The 8,647-nt window shown below is 40.3% G+C and overlaps 1 long non-coding RNA gene across 1 annotated transcript in view; it reads left to right on the top strand.

Moving 5' to 3' along the window:
- The first annotated feature begins 6,265 nt into the window (after nt 1-6,265).
- Nucleotides 6,266-8,647, top strand: part of LOC107739980 (uncharacterized) — a 25,698-nt gene continuing 23,316 nt past the window's right edge. The window contains exon 1 of the long non-coding RNA XR_001640048.1: nt 6,266-6,393. This is a non-coding gene — a long non-coding RNA (uncharacterized LOC107739980). The remainder of the gene's footprint in view (nt 6,394-8,647) is intronic.

Raw genomic sequence — 8,647 nt, 5'->3', positions numbered from 1 at the left:
ATTAGTTGCACATTGCAAAATCTCATTGAAAGTATAGTAATTCGTCTTACTTTTTGCCTGGTGTTATGAATACTGTGAATTCTGCCATACTACTATTTATGCATACTGTTTTTCACCTACTATATAGTAGGGAAGTAGGCATATTTAGAAACAGCCCCTCTTTTTCTTGGTCAACAAGATTTAACTTGGCCCTTATGAGGATTTAGTATATTTGGGATTTTGCCCCCACCAACTTGAATTTTAAAATGTTTTTATATAAAGATCTATAAACTTATATATACTTCTTACAATTCCAGTACTGTTCTATATGGTTTAATGTTATTATTGCGTATCTGAATTTTGAGGTGCAAGGGATGTAAACTTCTCATTTAATAATTTAGCTGTAAGTGAATAATTCTCATGTCTTTTGGTTTTGTACAATTTGAAGGATTGAAGGCTCACAATATGATATGAAGTAACTCACATCTTTTGAATTATACAAGATGGATGACACTTTTATGTTTTTTCCTAAAGCCAGAGAAGAAAGACATATTCTGAATGATGATGGGATTCAATGTTCTGACGTGAATCTCTGTGGATGGATATATAATTACTTTATATATCTGTCTGGATAACAATGGGAAACTCACCAAAACCAGTCTCACACAGAGAAAAACATAAAGAGGAGTACAAAAAGAGAAATTGTATTTAAGTTGAAGCATTGGCACTGTGTGAAAATGGTAATATTAAATGTAAAATTAAAACATTTAATTGTACTCTCCTTTATTATACATTTCCTCTTAAGTTAGTCGCTGATGGGTTGACATATTTATGGATATTCATTACTAGCTCTCTCAAGGATCTTTTCATTAAGAACAGCCACTAATGGACAAATGCAAATTAGAAATGGATAGGTGAGCATCCCTTCCTCTTTCTTTAGTAGGCAACGTGAATCTTATCAAAATAGTGATTCTGCCAAAATGTTTATATCTTTTTCAGCACATTCCAGTCTGTATTAATTAATGCTTTTTCACCAGTTTGGATCAGCCAATTGAGTGGGTTCTTCTGGTGTGGCAAGCCAGCCCGCATTAGGAGATCAGTTTTTCAGCTTCCCAAATCTGAAGGGTGCTTAGTTATTTTCTGTGTTATATCTGGGCATGTAACATTATTAAATTGCTCTACCGGGTTGGCTTTATAGGTCTTGACATGTGCACCCCCTGCGTTCATACTGAGCTATCTTACTCCTATTTTTCTTTACTCCCCATGATTTGCTCTTAGCTTCCTATTGAGGTATACAAAATTTTGAATAACCCAGTAGTTAATAATACTGTTGTTTTGCATCAGTTAAAAAAATGTCCTACACAAACCCTTGGTTCATATGTTGTCTTTCACTGTTGGTCAACTAAAGGTCTCCGATGACTTATATGAAAATGAAGTCTTTTCATCTTTTTCATCCCTGTCAGCTAAATTCAACCTGCCTAATACTCATCTTTTTCATTTTTCAAAATTTTATTCAAAAGCTGTACTTAATCATTTTTTTACTCTTGACCCTGGCCAAAAATGGCTAATATCTATTATTTATGTTAAAATGAGTTCCTTATCCCCATCTCACTCATTTAATGACAAACAACAGACACAGTGGGGGTGGTGTCAGGCCAAACATAAATAGAACATAAAAGTTCAAAACAGGGAAAAAATTGTCCAAGAGGGGTGGCCAAGGGGTGTCCAAAATGAACAGTGGGTATGGTGTCCTCATTGTGCAGGGGATTTGTGAAGAAGAGACAGTGTTCAGTCAGGAAGGGTCCAGGGCAGAGGGCGGGGTCTGGAGGCCACATGCACTTACAGAAGCTCATCTTACCAGGCCTGTGGTGCTTGCAGTGAATAGTGACCCGGCATCCTAGCCGGTCTATGGCGTTACGCATGATTCTCCAATCCGGATCATGGTACCAGCGACTCACATCTCTGGTGGTGAACAAGCTCCTTCGCATTCCCTTCCTGGACCCACGAGGATACCAGCATGCATGCATGGGGGAAAGAGACCGGAGATCATTTGCATTCACATACACCTACATTACACACTGCATGAAAAAAGGCAATTTTTGAAATGGCATAATAAAAGCACGTTAAGGACTCTTATTTTGTAATGTTTTGGTTACTATTGATTCTGTGTTTGCTTCATGTGTTCAGTTCCTCTTTGCCTTGTGCCTGGTTTATTCCCATAGTTACCCTTGTTTGTCGCTATAGTTACCATGCCAACTAATGGTTTTCTTGTCTATATAACCCCCAGTGTTTTCCCATGTAATTTGTCAGGTCTTGCAGATCAGAGATATTTCAGAGCCGCTCAGTTTGTGTATGCCACTGTGGCATCCTAACTAGATGCTGGAGTATTATATCGACTTTGCACTGCAACTGAGTGGCTTTGCATTTACTGTGGAAGTCGCAGAGGAGGAAAGTGGCACTCCCCCAGTAGCCCCCTAGTACCTTGTCCCATCATGGCTGCCACTCCAGAGCCTTGTCCCATCATGACCACCACTCCAGATTTTCGTCCCGTCATCACCAGCGCCTTGTCCTGTCATGGCAGCCACACCAGAGTCCCCAGCTGTCATGGCCATCACGCCAGAGTTCCTATGTCCACCTTTGCAGAATGTACAGCCAAGGTGAATGGTAGAAATCAGCACAAGCGGCAGGTTAGTCTGGTTAGTCTGTTGGTATCTAGTGCTCTCAATCCCAGCGGACTCTGCTCTCAAGCCCCGTGGACTGTAGTCCTGTTATGCAATGCCCGATGGTCCCAAAGGTCCTTCCACCATTGGCTGTGCTTTTTACGATGGCTGTCGCCATCTTATGTCTGTGGGCTGCATACACTTCTCTTGACCCTCCCGAGGTGGCAACCGCCTTTGAACCCTTTGCCTGTCCTGTCACAGCCAAAGAGGCCGTCTCTGAACCCTCTGCATGTTCTGCCATGGCCAAGGAGGCCATTCTCAAGCTCTCTGCCTGTTATATAACGACCACGGAGGGCATCCCTGAACTCTCTGCCCTGTCCTGCTACAGCCACAGAGGCCATTTCTAACCTCTGTACGCTCTGTGTTACAGTTCTGCCTGACCCACTGTGGTGGTTTACTGCTCCACCTGATCCACCGTGGTGGTCTTCTGCTCCATCTGCTCTGCCTCAATGGTCACCTGCTTTCCCTGAGCCACCTTGGTGGTTTCTAGCTCTGCCTGCTCTGCCATGGTGGACTTCAACTCCATCTGCTCCACCATGAGGATCCTCAGTCCCATCTGATCTGCTGTGGTGGTCTTCTGCTCTGCCTTGGGGATGTTTGATCCCATCTGCTCGGCTGTGGTGATCTTCTGCTCCACTGTGGGGATCTTCGGTCCTGTCTGCTCTGCTGTAGTGGTCTTCTGCTTCACTGTGGGTGTTTTCAGTCTCATTGGCTGCGCCCTGACCACCTGCTTCGCCGAATCCACCCTGGCCACCTGCTCTGTCGGCTCCTCTCTGGCCCTCTACCCCACTAGCTCCACCCTGGCTTCTTGCCTGACTGGCTCTGTCCTGGACACCAGCTCCTCCAAGACCACCTTGGCTCACACATTGGCTCGGTGGTTAGCATTGTTGTCTCACAGCAAGAAGTTCCCTGGTTCAAGCCCAGGCAGGGACAGGAGGCCTTTCTGTGTGGAGTTTGAATGTTCTCCCTGTGTCAGTGTGGGTTTATGCCGGGTACCTCGGTTTCCTCCCACAGTCCAAAGACATGCAGATTAGGTGAATTGAAGATTCTAGATGTTGCCTTATTGGGACAACAAAGCCCTCCCTTTAGGCTGCCTACCCCTAATTAACACATTATTATTAAACACTCGTTAGGCAATTGATTTCCACTTTTCCTAAGTGATATGTGATGAGAAAAGGAACAAAAGTGAGTCTGCATTCAAACCCTAGCTGATGGCATCATATGCTACATCCATGTGCATTACTCTCCAACCTTCGCCACTGCAGACACTATTTGGCACTATCCAACAAGATAAATGATGAGTTTATTCTCAACATTTTATTTGGACTTTTTTTCTTGAAATTTAATGAGTTTAATCTTTATAATGACTTTAATCTCGAGATGGTTTTTTGCTTGCCCTAATCCTCTTCTGTATATACTGTATTCATCATGCTGTTCGGAAATATAACCATAAAACTTAAACATTACTCATGTTAGCATGAGACTGATATGACAGAAATATAATGGTTAAATTTATATGGCATGGGATTTTAAGTAACTGTAAGCTGAATGTAACCTAAAGAAAATAACCAGATTAATAAGTAAACACTGGAGCTAATTGACAGGTCTGTTATATAAATGTTCATGATAAATGTTCAATGTTATATTTTCTTCTGTGAATTAGTGGGTTGAGCTGATTATGTTGGAGCTTGCATCTGGCTGAATGAATATTTAATTGCCTTAATTTACTAATTAGCAGATTATGTGAGGTATCACAGAGAGACTCCAGCAGTTACCCATTCGACCTCCTGCCTCTTCCTTCTCTCCTCTTCCTCTATTATCTTCCGTTTTCTCTGTCTGAGCCTGACATCTGTCAGTTTACATCCTATCTCTCTCTCAGTCCCTCCCCCTCCGCCTGCAGATATCTGTCTGCTCTGTTAAGATGCTTTTACAGACGATTATTGTCCCTGTCCATGGGATCAAATCTATGAGGCACAAAAGAGCTCAGATCATGAGGTTTAATGCTGTAGCGTATTTTAGAGCTATACATACATTTTGGGGTTAGTGAATTAGAATTAGAAATGTCCAGAAATTATTTAAATGATAGTTTAAGACCATGTTGAATGCCTATTTTTGACACAACAGGAGTTGTCATTAAATCCTTACACACTAATGATTCATGCTTCATTCTTCCTGACCCACTGAAGTGTTTAAAATATCTTCCATGATCAGTCTCAGTAGATAAGTCACTTAAATCCACATAATAATTTTATTTTTGGCCTTAATATAGATATTGTGGTGTGATAGTCTAGTGGTAACATCTATGCTTTTTGGCTTTGTATATTTCCCAGTTCTAATTCCGCCCACATATAACTTACAAAATGCAGATATGTGTGTGAATATCAATAGTGGCGATACATTTGCTTTTATCATTTTGCTTTTATTGTTTTTTGACTTTACAAGAATGGATAGCGAGCTGTTGCCGCTCCAGAAAAATGTAGATTGGATTGAGTATCTATGTGGCTGTTCAAGAGAGAACATCATACTCTTGCCTTCGGCCAAAGAGCACAACATTAAAAATAACAAATTCCAGTGCTGGATCGTCACTCATTATAACACATGAAAATTCTGCTCGGTCACCATTGTCAGACTCTGTTCCATGTGTTGTGTGTGTCCTGCTCCCCATGTGCCTTCCCATGCCCTTATTTGATTAGTTTCCTGTTCCTCCCCTGATTAGTTTAGTTCATTTGTCCCAGGTGTTCCCCATGATGTGTCATTGCTCCCAGGTGTGTCTCGTGATCCCCTCCTCCTGTGTGTATAAATAGTGTTCCCAGTCCCTAGTTCTCTGTCCGCTGTTGAACGTCTTCCTGTGTTCGTCTCCCTTGGTTCCTTGGTTCCAATAAAGTCCTGTTAAAAGCATTCTCCAGCGTCTCCTCGTCCCTCGTGTGTGTGACATCGTGACAACCATGGTCTTTGTGCAAGGGTCCCACTTTTTTGATCACACAGAACAGAAGGAAACAGTTGTAACAGTGTAAATGTCAAGCTACAAATACATAAAAAATATCTGTATTAAACATACTCAAAACTTCTGCAAGCCTAATTACTTAATGCAAGCCTAAAGTGATTTGGGTTGCACTTTATTTTACAGTGTGTGTGCACTTACAGTGTACATAACTAAGAAAGTACTGGGTAATATAAGGTAACTACATGGTTAAGGATATATTTGGGGTAGGTTCAGGGTTAGTACCAGTTGTTACCCAGATATTGTAATTACTATGATAAATACATACAGCAAAATGACTGTAAAAATAAAAGTGCTAGCTTAATTTTGAATAACAAATGGAAAATGAAATAAAACCTAAAATAACCTTGCAGGATACAGATATGTGATGTTTTTAAAACCCGCTGGAAGAAGATGTAGGCAGGACTAAGCACAGACTCAAAGAGTCTGCTGGGTGAGTGGAGGATTAAAATTGGTTATATGGGGAGCGAGAGAGGATGGATGGAAGGAGGGAGGGGGCTGGACAAACCACACAAATCATTGAGAATCATACACACACTGTGGCATTTACTCAGAGTTTAGAGTCAGCAGCGCCCTGCTCCTGCAGTCTGATAACATTTTTGCTCACGTTTATGTTGAAACTGAGTTTGAGGGAATAATTTCCACACTCTCAACATCTGTCTGAACATCAGTGTGTGTGTCAGCAGTGACTAGGTGAGTGATCTCTCGTTCTGTCTTTGATGTGTGTTTAATGAGTGCGTTACATTAGTCATTGATGGAGCACAACCTTTCTATTCTTTATGAGTCTCAAAGATGTTTTGGTGAGGTTTAAGCTTGCTTTTGTGGAAGCTTGTCTTTGTCATGGTACTGTCATTTACAAGTTGCATCTTCTATACATTTTATTCAGCATCTGTTTCTACATTTTCTTTGTGGCTGGGGACGAGATAACAGAACTCATCAACTCGTGATGTCAGTATGTCAGTGACTTCTAACTGCCTGAATAGATTAACATGAAGAACTGAATCATTAATACATTAATAAGCATCTGTCCTTCTCCGGGTCACTAATTTCTCTTTCGCTCTGATTTGTCACTGTCAAATTTTTAAGTTACCTAAGCATTTTTAAATTGTTGATACCCTTCATATCAAAAGTGGGCCAAGCTGCTCTTTAATGCATTTTTTAGTGTGGGTAGGTTGCATAATGGTTGTGCACAGGCAGTATATGTGGTTTTGCCTACATAGCCTTCAGGATAATAAAACCTGAAGTTTGACATTGTGAGAACCAACAAACATTTCCAACTGTTAAAAAAATACAAATTAAATATCTTAATCTTATTTAAATAGTTTGTGTGAGGGTTCAGGCCTGTTCATACCAAGATAAATGTTTATCGCTCTAATTTGTTGAGATAAGCATGTTCATTTGGATTGCCACTTGCTAATATGAAAATAAACAAAAATAAATAAATAAATAAAAAATAGAAAGGATTGAACAGCTGTTTGAAAACACAAATACTACTTGACTTCTTTTATTCCTCTTTGTGACAAGTAGATGTCAGAAACTGACAGCCTGTTCAGCCTGTCTGCAGTTTTTTTTTTTTTTTTTTTTCATTAATCTGACCAAACAAATGCATGCTGAAATTGAAAGGAATTTTTCATCTTTGTGTGCACAGGTCAGTGTTATGGGATAGATGTTGCATGGCAGTATCTCTCTACCCAAGCCTCGAAATACAACAATGCAAAACAGTAATGTAATGTGTAACTGTAATGCATTGTAAATAAACTCTTGCAGTTCAGACTCCACATCTGCACTGGCTATGCATGTCCCAGATTTTGTATCTTCAAATGAAAAGCTAACATGGTGCTTCAACTCTACTGAATATCAAATATGTGAAGTACAAATGCCTCAGGCACAATGAGCTGCATGAGCAGTCTGTGGAAGGTCCTGCGATAGTGTAAACCAGGCTTAAATGAACACTAAATGAAAAGCACACTGAGCACCTCCCATGATGGCTCTGAGTTCAGTTTTGAAACTACTTTCTGCCCCAATGTGTGTACTATCCACCCTAAATAGTTTGTGAGGTTAGAGTAGGTTTGTCCCAAAGCAAAGTATGTTGAAAAGAGCCAAATGCCAAAAGTCCCCAGATGGTCTAGTATTTCCGGTATGTTTTCGAAGTGACCTACGACTGACAATTAAACATGCTACTTGTTTTCCTCCAATATGGTAGCAAGAATTGTTTGAGGTAAATTTTATGACATAAAATGTGGAGTGTGTATACAAGGCATGAAGCATGACATTGTAATACCAAAACTACTCATCTGCTCACTCACTCACTCACTCACTCACTCACTCAAAATTATCACATTTATTTTCTCCCAAAAGGAGGACATTATTTTACGGAATAGCATAAGTAGGGACATTGGCATGCAGCACTCGATTTGTTTGTTTTCTGGTGTCTTATTGACCAACCTCAACTTTCTGTGTTTGGAGAATTACGGGCTTACATGCTGGACGTATTGGCAGATTCACTGGCCTTTTACTAACTTGGCAATTCTACTATTATCTTGGGTTACTGTTACAGGCTGTTTTGTAGAATGCAAAAGACACTGTAATGTTTACTGGTATTTGAAAGAAAAAGTTTACAATAATTACAAAGATGTTTGATTTGAATGGGATTAAAATTACAAACGAAGCTCTGGTAGCGATTACGGTATCCCACCTCCCCATGTAAAACGAATCCCATCTGGATAGAGCTTTATGGCTTGTTTCCACTGAGAGGTACGGTTCGGTACTATCATTTATTCCTGGTCATATCGTTTTGGCTGAGCACAAAGTTATGTTTAACTTTATGTATTTATTTGGAACTTTACCGTATTACAGCGCTGACTTTGTAGCATACGTTTGACTGAACTATTTGCTTTTGTCTTTATTTCCTCTTATATAAGCCTCTTATACTTTGTACTTATACTTT

Source organism: Sinocyclocheilus rhinocerous, unplaced genomic scaffold, assembly GCF_001515625.1.
Source record: "Sinocyclocheilus rhinocerous isolate Xijiao unplaced genomic scaffold, SAMN03320098_v1.1 scaffold285, whole genome shotgun sequence".
In the NCBI taxonomy this organism is placed as follows: domain Eukaryota; kingdom Metazoa; phylum Chordata; class Actinopteri; order Cypriniformes; family Cyprinidae; genus Sinocyclocheilus; species Sinocyclocheilus rhinocerous.
This window is presented reverse-complemented; position numbering and strand designations above follow the sequence as displayed.